Below are 13,061 nucleotides of genomic sequence, written 5' to 3'. Positions count from 1 at the left end.
TGACTTCTAATAATGCCACAGCTCTGCATGCCCGTGCTCCTGGGGTTAGACTTCCAATGCCAGCTCAGGACATCACCATGGAGTATGATGGGCCCCACCCCTCCCTCATAGTCTGCAACCACCAGTTCTTAAACCGCTTTCCCTCTTCCCTCCCCCCCGACCCACCACAGCTGACGCAGGCTGTCCATCCTCCAGGCTTCCCCCCCAGCTCACCAATCTCACCCCAGACTGTAAGTCCATTACCACCAAGAGCATGCGATACAGCTATGAGGATATGGCTTTTTGTCAAGTCAGAAGTGCAATGGGTAATTTCACACATCCATATTAAACTTCATCCATCATTTCCACAATCATCTTCTTGGTTTTGCTAACGTTGAATACAAGGTTGTTGGTGTGACACCACTCAACTGGGTGATTTCTCTCTCTCTCTCCTATAAGCTTCCTCATTGCTCTTTGTGATTCTGCCAACAGCCATGGTGTCATTGGCAAATTTGTAGATCGCATTGGAATTGTGCTTAGCCACACAGTCATGGGTGGACAGGGAGTGGACCAGTGGGCTAAGCATGCATCCTTGGGGTGTACCTGTGTTGATCATCAGTGAGGAGGAGGTGTTGTTTCCAATTCATAGTGATTGTGGTCTTCCGATGAGGAAGTCAAGGATCCAGTTGAAGAGGAGGGTGCAGAGGCCCAGGGTTTGGAGCTTGTTGTCTAGCTCTGAGAGAATAATAGTGTGGAAGGCTGAGCTCTAGTTGATGAAGAGCAGCTGTATGTCTTGAGTTGCTGATCCAGAGCTGAATGGATGCCAGTGGTATTGCGTCTGCTGTGAAGCGATTGTGACGAAAGGCAGATTGCAGTGAGTCCAGTCCTTTGCTTAGGTATGAGTTAATTCTGGCCATGACCAAACTCTCAAAATATTTCATCACAGTAGAGGTTTGTGCTCCTGGGTGATAGTTGTTGAGGCCGCTCAGTCTGCTCTTCTTCTGCACCAAAATGGTGGGACCTTTGATTATACCAATGAAACACTCTGGTTAGTTGGTTGGCACAGATTTTCAGTACCCTGCGAGGTATGCCATCAGGGCCTGACACCTTGTGGGGGTTCACCCTCTTGAATAATGTTCTGATGTTGGCCTCAGAGACATATATCACAGGGTCCTCAGCCTTTGCAGGTATTTTCATAGGCACCATTGAATTCTTTTTCTCAAAGCAGCCATAGAAGTTGTTCGGCTCATTGAGTAATGAAGCATTACAACCATCATTGGTGTTCACCCTCACTTTGTAGGATGTAATTATGATATGGATACCTGCCATTTCATCACTTGGCCACAGGGTGGCCACTCTCTATAGAAAGGTGAGCCAATCACCTATTGAATACTTCTGACCTTCCCAGCGAGAGGCAAGGCTGTGTTAGGTTTCTTGGTTGATTAGAGTTCCACTTCAATCTCACGGTCTACTTGGTTGATGTGTCGCTACAGTAATGGCCTGCAGTCACAGTTGGCTTGTATCTCTCTCTCTCTCTCTCTCCCTCTAGCTTCCTCCAGAATTGCTTCTTCCAAAGGACATACCTGGACTTCTTGTACCAATCTGGATCCCCAGCCTTAAACCCCCTTGATCATGCCCTCAGCAGGTCACAAATCCTCTGACTCATCCAAGGCTTCTGGTTGGGGAACTCCCAGTATGTGTGCATGGGCACACATTCATCCATGCAGCACTTGACAATGAAGTCAGTGATGCCTGTTGCATATTTATGCAGGTCTGAGGATTACCCTTGAATATGGACCAGCCCACCAATTCAAAGCAATCCTGCTGGTGCTCCTTTGCCTCTCTCGACCATACTTTTCCCATTTTCACCACTGGTGCTGTGGCCAGGTGATCAGACTTGCTGAAATGAGGTCGTGGTAGGTGTTCTTCACGGTGGTATAGCAGTGATTGAATGTGTTTGCTCCTATGGTCTCGCAAGTGACATGTTGGTACTAGTTTGTTAGAGACTTCTTCAGGTTGGCCTGATTGAAAGTCCCTGACAATTATGAGGAAGGCAGCAGGATGTGCCGTCTCATAACTGTTAATCACAGTGCTCAGTCCCTCCAGTGCCAGCCTGATATTAGCCTGGGGCGGAATGTACACTGCAAAAGAATGATGGTGGTGATCTTCATGTCCATAGCACACAATAAGTGGCAACGTGAGTGGATATGGTGTTGAAGAAGGAGCACAGCTCGCTTGCCTTCATCTGTCACGCCATTAAGTATAAAAGTCAGGAAGTAGTGCTGCAGATATATTAAAAAATAACTGGTGCAGCCACATTTGGAAGATTGGGTGAATTTCTGGCCACACTATAGGAAATATGTGGTGGCTTTGGGAAGGATGCAGAAGAGTTTCCTGGATTGAAGTGTATTAGGTTTCAGAAAAGATGAACAAATGTAGATTTGTTTTCCTCTTGAGGCTGAGAGTTAACGTGAATGAATGATATAAAATTATGAAAGGTAGATAGTCCGAGACTTTCTTCCAAGGTGGAAATGTCAAATACTAGTTTTAAGGTGAGAGGGAATGTTTAAAGTAGATTTGCCGGGAATGTGCTACCTGGTTTGGGGAGGGTGGGGGAGGGGGAAACAAATACAATAGCAACATTTAAGATGCATGAACAAGCAGGGGATAGAGGGTGCAGGTAGATGACAATTTAATTTGTCGTTGTTTGGTGAAGACATGAGGAAGGAGGGGGCCAAAGCAACTGTTCCTATGCTCTAGACTTCTGTGAATTAAATTGGAAAGTACCATTCTCTTTTGGTCTAGATCAGTGATATGCAAATTATTTAGAACTATGAGAAAGATAATGAAATGTACATTTCAGAAACTGCCTCAGCTTTATTTGCTGTGGTTACAGCTGCAGCACACATACTGTGGTTAGACGTCCAGTCGGGATTATCCTCATATGAAGCTGGCCTTTATCCACTGCTTGCTAATTTAAACACAACAAACCCAAATTTTGATCGGTCATACACTCTTCTTTTTACTGGTGGTTTTTTTATTTTTTAATTTTGAAGACCTCAAGAGTTGCAATAGATCCCCAGGGCCCCAACGTGAAACAACTGATGTTTGGGACATCAAAAGAGGAATCTTTTTCCTGCAATGACCCGAGTTCGTCCAAAGTCTCCAGAGCTGCAGTAATTTTCATAAATTTCTGGAAACACCAAGATAAGTGTAAGGATTCAAATACTAAAAATTATTACTTGGAAAATGTATTGATGTGATAGTACATGCTTTAGATGAGAAAGAGCCATTAATATTTGAATTTGTGTTTTCTTCCCCCCTGAGGCAACTGCCTTAAGGTGGCAGTGTTGCTCTAATCAAGTGCTCACACTTTAATTTCCTCTACTCCTCTTGGAACTTTTGCTCACGGATGCAACCTTGTCTCTTAATTAAAAATGTCATTCACTATCTGACATCTGAGTGCAACAAGGATCTTTTCACTGAAATATCTTTGCTTTCCCATTCAGCTTCTGCAAAATCACTCATTGTGTGATTTTAATTTCCATTTCAACTGATTATGCTCATTTTCTCTCACCTGGGTTATTTGACCTTTTGTCCTAACTTAAGGCCCTTTCATGCAAAGAAAAAGCCCAACTGTAAAGGCAGAGGCTCTCTGCCCTTACGGCGGGGAGACTTACCTTCTTGAATGCGCTGAGGCCGGCTCCAAGGCATCAACTGTGACCCCTCTCGGGGAAGGATAATCAGCGGAGTGCAGCGCTCCGCCACCTGGCTTGAATGTACAGCCGCTATCGCAGCTGGTTAGAGGTGAGCTGATGACATCACAGTGACATCGTCAGCCTGAGACGCAGGAGCGGGAGTTTTGAAACGCTGACTGTGTGCACGGTGGGGAGGCATTGCAGGTACGTTCCCTTTTAGAAGTAACAGTGAAGAAATAATTACTTCTAATTGGGGAGATATTTAGATGAGACTGCTTCATGACCTCATGTCTCAGGAAGCCGAGGAAAGGGAGCTCACAGGGACAGTGAGGAATAGGCCTACTTTTGAACAACTGGCCAGTGCATTTTCAGCACATGGTCACAGCCGCAGGAAAGGCCAGGTAGTCACCAAGCTTATGAGCCTGAGGAAGAAGTTCCACACCGTGCTAGATCACAACAGGAGGAGTGGCAGCGCATGTTTAGATCAATGTTGCAACACCTGGAGGACTAGCTGCTCAGCAACACCCTTGAGCATGGTTAATGAATTGGGGCATCCTGCTTCCCCAGTGCTCACCCCTAAGTTGTCTCAGACTACAACAGGTCGCGCTGATGCGGGAGACATGCCGGCCGAGGAGGGGCAGGTCACTGCAGATGATGCTACCTATTTGTCAAAAAACATGTAATTTCACTATTGATCCCCTTTTTTTGATATGTCCCTCAGTACCCTGGCTGAGACACAAGTGTCAGAGGTTGATGAAGGGTCAGCTTCTCTCAAAGGCCTTGGAGAACATGATGATGTCGCTAGGCAAGGAGGACGGAGAGAGGGATCGCCCGCGAGCTGAGATGCAGCTGACTCAGGGGAGAGCAATGCTTGCCGGACTGAGGGAGGAGGAGGATGCAGTATGCCAGGTGGAAGTTGCCGAGCAGGCACAGGCAGTGTCTGGGTTGTCGCCTGCGCTGCGCGAACTCAGTGGCTGCAGTGGACAGGCAGTCCGACATTTTCCAGAACATGGTCACTTGATTTGAGAATGCCTACCCTCCTCAGCAACTGTATCTGCAGCACCACGGTTCCCCCTATTCCATGTACCTATCCTTTGCCGTCTACATGCTATGTCATTCCACACTGGCATGATATGGTTGTAGCCACCTGGAGAAGAGTGAGGGGAAGGAGTCATTTTCCAAGTTCCCTCCCCTCCTTCCTCCAGATGCTTGAGTGATGTGTGGGTCTGATGTAATTACAGAAGGGAGTAATGTTTACATTGCTCAATTATTAGCCACTGTTTTTAATGAGCATTATTTATGGAATTACACATTGATTTGTAGAATGTGCTGTGCACCGTTTAATGGATTTACGCACTACTGAGTGAGATATTGTGGGGACGGGTTGCAGGATCAGCTATTTGCACTATCTATGTAATGGTTGTTTGCTAGGAAGTAGTCATTCATCACATTAGATGTGACTTGCACAAGCGATTGAAGAAAGCAGCCGTGTGTCAAAATGTTATGTAACGTGTTGCCTTTAGCATAATAATTTAACTTGAATATTTAACGAACCATACTTGTGCCCTAGAAAACAATTTTTATTAAACTTCCCAAAAATTGTACAATCTCTTATGTTTCATTTCTTTCACACTCTGCTTCACGAGATTACAAGAACAGATAAGACAGCCTGACTCACAACTCATGTCATGGCATTTGGGGTGTGGGGTTTGCCCCGTCGATAGCGACAGCTTGTGAGACCCCCCTCCCCCCTTAGAGGATCGACATAATTGGCGCACAGATAGCCTGGTGTCCGTGTGCTTGCAGATCGTTACAAACTTGGCTGTTGGGTGCAGGGAGATCAGTCAGAACAGACGTGAACTCTAGCAGAAAATGATCCTTGTTAAGCTCGCATATATTGTGCAATTCACAGTGTACAAACAATATCCGGAACAAAAGTGGTATGAATATCGAGGCACTTGGACAGGCGGCCAAAAGCACCATCTTTGTGGAATCAAGGTTTTGTTAAGTTTTCACTGTCCTGGATTCAGTGCACAGTGCTTTCTGAGGCCACCTTCTGAGAGGGTACACTGTGTCACCCACAAGATGTACTGGGACCTCCACTCCATTAACATCTTGGGATACAAATGACACAACAATGCAGGAATCTAGTTAATTCACCGATCTGGGTCAACACTGGTCTCGATGCTGCAGGCCTAGGAATCGCAGGACCTGCCAGTGTTACTTTACACCCCTTTCAACAACCATGTACTGTAGACACAACAGCCAGCTTAAAGTGTGAATAATGTCAGTGCAATGGGCTTGAAGAGTGCACACTCACGTCATGTGGGAAGAGGTATCCGACCTAGTCCTCTGCCGTTCTGTAGTGGGAAGAGTTGGCAAGCATTTGTGCATTGTGCGTGCAGCCAGGCCATCCCACAAACACATCAATGAAGCTGTAAAACAGATAACAGAGTGTAATGATGTGCCTTGAGACGCGCCAGGTGATGAACCTCTATGGCTTAAACTTACCAGTGGTCAACAACAGGTTACAGAACAACCAAATGCCATCCTTTGTGATTGTAGTAGGCTGTAGTTTCCACAATGGGGGCAATAATGGCAATATGTGACCCATCAATGGCACCAACGCACATTGGGTAGCCCCTTTCCGCAAAGCCACCAGTTGTCTCCTGGAGACGCATTCCACCTGGCAGGGAGATGAAACATTTACCAAGGACCTTCTTCAAAGCTCCAGTCACCTGCCACACCTCCACGCATACAGTGCTGACACCTATACCAAAGGAGTTACTGATGGATCAATAATCATATGAGTGGCATTCCAGCACAAGGCAACAGCAAATCAAAGTCCAAACTCCATTGTCGCTGTCAGTTTGTTGTCTGAACTCTATGAGTTCCAGCACAAAGTGTAAGGTCCCACGCGACGTCCGAAAGTCTCCTCCACTCATCATCATCAAATTTGGTGAGGACGTTATTCCAAAACTTAGCCCCCTGAGATCTGTCTAACCTACAGAGGGTTCTATTTGTTACCAGAGCTATTTGTCTATCAAGGAGCATGCCCCTCCATCTGTGGCGCGAACGCTCTGCTCGCCTTTCCATCTCAAATTTCCACCTGCTTCTCCACAACCACTGCAGGAATTGTTTCCTGATCTCATTGATAAGATTCTCAGATCTTATGGACATCAGAGTTTTAATGGCATTAATGGCCTTACTGAGGGTGCACTGGATCTCTGCCTGGATACTAAGACTGGCTGAAAACATCACAAGCACCTGTCTTGCCTGCTCCAGGGCCGCCGTGATCCAGTACAGGGCTCTTTCCATGTCAGTGCATATGGATGATGTCAACTTGGCGTGCAGTGCTATGGCACCAATCGCCCTTCCTCCATTGGCTCCAGAGGGCACTATGAGACGCGCGCTCGACATGAATGTAATGCAGGAGCATGAAAGGTAAGTTTTATGTTTTTCCTCCACACTTATAGCCAGGCTTCAGAGGGAGGCCTGGCATGAAAGGGCCTGTTATCTCTCCTCCAACTGAACAAATCAACTCATACCTGACGTGGACTCTTTACCCCCTGCTCTTTCTATCATAGATAGGTATATCCTTCATCAAGATTCAAAATTCAATTTATTGTCATGCCCGCAAAGTACACAAAAACCTTTCCTAAAGAGAAACAAGGGACACCATTATTAAACAAAAGAGAAGCAAAAGAGAGTCTCTTCAAAGACCTTGAATCACCTCCTCTGTTCTTCAAGTTTATTACAATGGACAATGAAAATTTTGCTTCCTGAATGTATTTTATGGATTTTGGGCTCCTGATCACAAAAATCACCTTAAAATTTTCCTATCACGTACCGTTTTCTTGCCAACGACAGAACATCAACTACATCCAGTTGACTGACAAATAAATCGAACACATTGACTCTCTCCCAGCTCGTCAGTCTCATAACTTCAGCTCTGTTCCCATAACCCTGCAATTCTGATTCTTCTCTCAAGTATATTTAGTTGCTATCTCAAAGGACAATTGAACCTGACATCACCACACATTCCAGAACACGACTATCTGCAGAATAAGAATGGCTTCCTTGATGCTACTCCTTGTTCTTTTGCTGTTTTAATTTAAATCTATGCCCAAATGTTCCTTGATTATACCCCTACAGAAACTTTTTATCTTTAAGCCTCTACTTCCTCAGGAGTTTGCGGAGGAGCTAGTGGAGTTGTTCAAGTGAACCGGTACGGACTTGAAGGGCCGACATGGCCTGTTTCCATGCTGTAAACGGTTATATGGTTATATGGTTATTGGCTTTGCCTAGCCCAGTATGTGTGTGCCCATGGACCACGAGTGGTATCAGAATCTAGAATCAGAAGTTATTTTCACAAACAAGTCATGAAATTTATTGTTTTGCACCCACATCACATAGCAAACATTCATATAAACCACCGTATAAAAATAAATAAAAAGCAATAACATAAAGGTGGTCTGCTGAAATCCAGCAAGAGAAATATTACTGATATAATCAACAAGTAATATGTAAAATAAGGTTGTAAATTTGTTGACAAAAAAAACCCAAAAAGTGTTGAAAACATTTCTCCAAAGCAAAGATCCTATCAGTACTCTGGAAAGGGGTTTGAGCTTGTAGCGCGTCAAATGACTCAAAGACTCATTGACTCAAACCAAGGCTTTTATTAACAACAAACTGGAGCGTAGTAGATCGAGTCAACCAGTCCAGACTGACCTAGATCTGGTTAGGTGCAGCCCTTTATGACTTGCCAGTAGGTGTGCCTATGGCTCTCAGCCAGTCATTATCATTATATGCAAATATATACAAACATATACAATGGTGATAGGATCCCATACTATCACAGAGCTCTGCACCAAACCACCAACCCTCCCCTTATTGATGTCTAGTGAGTTCGTTATAGGTCATCTGTAGTAAGCAAAGGAATACTTATGGTAGATTGTAGGTGAAAAAGATGAAAAACCTCTGGTCCAGGCCATTCCTCCACAAAAAAAACCCCTCAGCCTTCTCACTTCCCTTTTTTCTTTAATCATATAATGACATCCTAATTTACAGGGACATTTATCATCAAAACTTCTCTTTACTATGACCTTGACATCTTCTTAGCAGAGAAGTGAATAAAATTGGATCCAACATTAGGTCCTTTCAGGTCCCCCCACCCCCGGGCTTTTATATAAAGCCGCAGATTATCCCCCCTTGCAGCTAGATACCTACTCACCTGAATGCACCCAGAGCAGCTCTGAGGCGCCGATGCCAACCCTCCTCGAGGAGGGATAATCGGTGGGCGCTAGGCCCAGCCGACGCACCTGAAAGTGCAGCCCCACGCAGTTGCTGCTGAACATGGGCACCGCCATCTTGGGCGCAGACCTCATAGCCATAAAATTTGACATACACACACACACCATCGGCTCCTTTAACAGCCCCTTTAAAGCCAATTGGCATTAGTGGTTGAAGCCTCCGGAGCAGTGCTGTGTCTTTGTGCTCCGATCTCCCCAGGTCTGCACCGGGGGCGACACTGTCGATACAGCAGTGCCACCATTTTCTGCATGATTTGGTAACATTCTCTGTGATTTGACAATGCAAAACTGTAATTTTTGCAATTTTCTCATTGTTGCTTGGATTTGCAGTGCAAATATTATATATTTTTAGTGCATACTGGTTTCATTATGCACTATGTTCCACACATGGGGACCTGCAAACTGCAACTAACCAGGATGCACAGTAGGGGACAGTGCAGTACCAGATTTAACGAAATATGAAACAACTGCAACAGACTAAAAATAAACATTTTATAGCTTTGACATAAATTGTATTATCTTCCATCCTGAGGGCATGCTTTCAACTTTTTCCTTTTACTTGATTTAATTTTAATTTTTATGAGGTGAGAAATGAATGCCCTCAGTCCATTTGTTCATAGCCTTTTGTACCCTGTCAAGTTTTAATGTGTGAAGTTGCTAATTCTGCCAGTTCGTGTCCATCTACAACTGCGCTTCCTTTATTTTGGCCAAGTTGAAAATGGGTATCAGGTAATTTCTGAGAATTACATCAAAATGTGAGCATCTAATTGGTGGGACAGTTGTGTCAGCTGTGAATCAATTTGTTGCCCTCTCAACGAAGTCAGAAATTTTTAGGTCAAATTTTCAAGTCTTAAGTATATGCATCTTGGCTGGTACTCCAATACTAAGTGAATGTGCACTTGGTGGAGGTGCTGTATTCTGGATAAGATATATTAAGGCTCAAACTGCTCTCTCAGACAGGGAGTTATTTCAGACCTCTTCTCCAATATTTGGCAACATCATGAAAAAGAACATGTCTACCTATTGCTCTTTATGGGACCTTGCAAAGCATAATTTAGGAACTATGTTTCTAAAACTGCAATGTCTCGACAAGTATTTACTGTAATTGGTCGTAAAGCTCTTTGTGATGTACTGGGGTTTTGATAGACACCAAAAACAGGTTTTTCTTTTATTTTGAATAGCAAATACAGCTTTAACTATTTAATTTCTAGAAGATCATACCTCAGACATTCTGCTGCTTTGGAAGTCCTTATTCCAGAGTTAATTGCTGAGTCCCCGTCAATGATTCTTAACTAAATCATTCTCGAATTGAGAAATATTATTTAAAATTTACATTTAAGCATCATTCGATGTCCTGCTTTTAGCCTAAGATGAGTTAGTAGCTGCTTGTAGTGAAACACAAGCAGACACAGAAATCTGCTCATGCTGTGATTGTAGTAAATCACACAGACATGGTGGAGTAGCTCAGCTGGTCACGCAGCATCCATAGGAGGTAAAGTTATATTACCGATGTTTCGGGCCCGAGCCCTTCAAGGATATCATTCATATTCCTTGAAGGAAGGCTCAGGCCCAAAACGTCAGTAATTTGATTTACTTCCAATGGATGTTGTGATACCAGCTGAGTTACTCCAGCATTTCTGCGTGTTTTCGGTCACTGATTATAACTGGATCAATGTCGGATCTGTGCCCTACCATTAATCTCTGTGTCTGTCAAGTGTTGGGAAAGAAAGGAACGCTGGGGCCTTTGGTCTGACTAGATCATTAGTCAATAACACCGTGGAAAGTGTTTTGCTAGCAGTTGACACCAAAGCTGATCATAATGTTTGTGTCACATGACATCATGGTAATCTCCCATTCACAGACTTGAATGATGACTACTACAAACAGGGCTGCCCGTGATTCCGATGACCCTGCACTCCCAGAACAATTACTTTCAGAAGAGAATACAGTTGGAATCGATGGAAAATTATTAATTTCATAGTAAATATGATGACAGCAAAAACATGAAAGAATTTTCTGGACATAGTGCATATTACAGTTGGCTAACTGAAGTTCGATATTAAAATAACTTTATTTTCCCACAAACTCTCTCCAGTTCTTTATAGAGCAAATATTATCATACCCACGCTCCTGTTCAGCTCCGAATCATGGGTCCTCTACCGGCATCACCTACGGCTCCTAGAACGCTTCCATCAGCGCTGTCTCCGCTCTATCCTCAACATTCATTGGAGTGACTTCATCACCAACATCGAAGTACTCGAGCTGGCAGAGTCCGCAAGCATCAAATCCATGCTGCTGAAGATCCAACTGCGCTGAGTGGGTCACGTCTCCAGAATGGAGGACCATCGCCTTCCCAAGATCGTGTTATATGACGAGTTCTCCACTGGCCACCGAGACAGAGGTGCACCAAAGAAAAGGTACAAGGACTGCTTAAAGAAATCTCTTGGTGCCTGCCAGATTGACCACCGCCAGTGGGCTGATCTCGCCTCCAACCGTGCATCTTGGCGCCTCACAGTTCGGTGGGCAGCAACCTCCTTTGAAGAAGACCGCAGAGCCCACCTCTCTGACAAAAGACAAAGGATGAAAAACCCAACACCCAACCCCAACCAACCAATTTTCCCTTGCAACCACTGCAACCGTGCCTGCCTGTCCCGCATCGGACTTGTCAGTCATCAATGAGCCTGCAGCAGATGTGGACATACCCCTCCATAAATCTTCGTCCACGAAGCCAAGTCAAAGAAAGATTATCCCTTTACTCAAGTTTGAATTGCCTTCATTTTCTGCAAGCAACCAGATTTATGGTTTCCAATTGCAAAAATAAACCATAGGTGGAATGAAAAAGTCAATGTTTTAAATCAGGAGTTGACTATCTCTTTCCCTCTGCAGACATCACCTAACCCACTGAGTTCCTCCAGCAGTTTGTCTTTTGCTCCACATTCAAGCATCTGCAGTCTCTTGTGTCACCAAAGTAAACAGAAGCACGCAAAAAAGGGTACCAGGTATTGGAACCGGGATGTGAGAGGGTGCCAAGGACACTGCTGGTTTCCTGATTGCATTGGAGGTTTGGATCTGGAGCTCGGGCTGCTGTTGGTTTGGACTGGAATGCGTGGCAGTAGGGGCTACAACAGCACTGGAGGCGAATTAACCGACACTCGGTAAGACCGAGGGGACTCTTATTTGCTTCTCTTTCTCTGACTGTAAGGAGTGCTTCTTCAGGCAATTTCTGTCAATGGAGAATCTGTTGGCCTTACTGCAGACCAAAGCAAATTCCATAATATTGCACTGGTTTTATTCCATAACAATGAAGGAATTTTGAATCTTTAATCTTGAATAAAGCTTGTCCACTGGTGTGGTGCTAAATGTTCAAAGCTAGAATTAAAAAAGAGATGGTAAATGTCAATGGATACGGGCTTGAGAGGACTGTCTCCAGAAGTGCTCTGCATGGATCTATGTTCAAACTGAAACAAACGTATGATAAAAACAAATTTCCACGCAACACAAAAGAAAGCACTCTGTAGTTCCTCCTGGTTGATGGAATCAAAGGCTTCACTGAAGCGATAAAAGGCTACATGTAGCACTGAAGATGTCTTCTGACATTTTTTTTTAGTTTCTGCATGGTAAATAATGTCTGTGGAGCTTCATTCTGAATAGAATCCATACCATGATTCAGAGTGTAGCCCTTCCATAAAGCAGGAGGAAGTGATTGAGGACCGCTTTCAGTGGGTAGGGTGCTCTGTCGTTACCATGTTTGGATTGGTCTGGTTTAGTCAATGGCTGTGATTACAGCTTGTCTGAGGGAAGCAATTGTATTGCAGATTTATCACGTTTTCCTCTATCCTTGGTGTGGCGCAACATTGTGCCATAAACCCCATCTTTTGAAGCTTTATCATCAAGACAAAAAGGTTGTCACCTTCACGCTGAACCACTGGATCAAGAAGTGCATGGAAGTAGTCGGTGACAGAACCTGGATATTACATCATAATTATATATAATGAGCTCAGTTGTTATTCTACCCAGAGCTCAAGAATGAGAGGCAAGAAAAGAGAAGCTCTTTGCGGTGAGATGTAATTAC

At 44.3% G+C, this 13,061-nt stretch overlaps 1 protein-coding gene across 1 annotated transcript in view; it reads left to right on the top strand.

Moving 5' to 3' along the window:
- LOC138746515 (cytochrome P450 3A30-like) overlaps nucleotides 1–13,061 on the top strand; it is a 117,901-nt gene that overhangs the window by 20,232 nt on the left and 84,608 nt on the right. The gene's annotated exons all lie outside the window — the stretch shown is intronic.

The sequence above is a fragment of the Narcine bancroftii genome, chromosome 12 (assembly GCF_036971445.1).
Source record: "Narcine bancroftii isolate sNarBan1 chromosome 12, sNarBan1.hap1, whole genome shotgun sequence".
NCBI lineage: Eukaryota > Metazoa > Chordata > Chondrichthyes > Torpediniformes > Narcinidae > Narcine > Narcine bancroftii.
The sequence above is the reverse complement of the archived record's forward strand: the minus strand, read 5'-3'. Positions and strand labels throughout refer to the sequence as shown.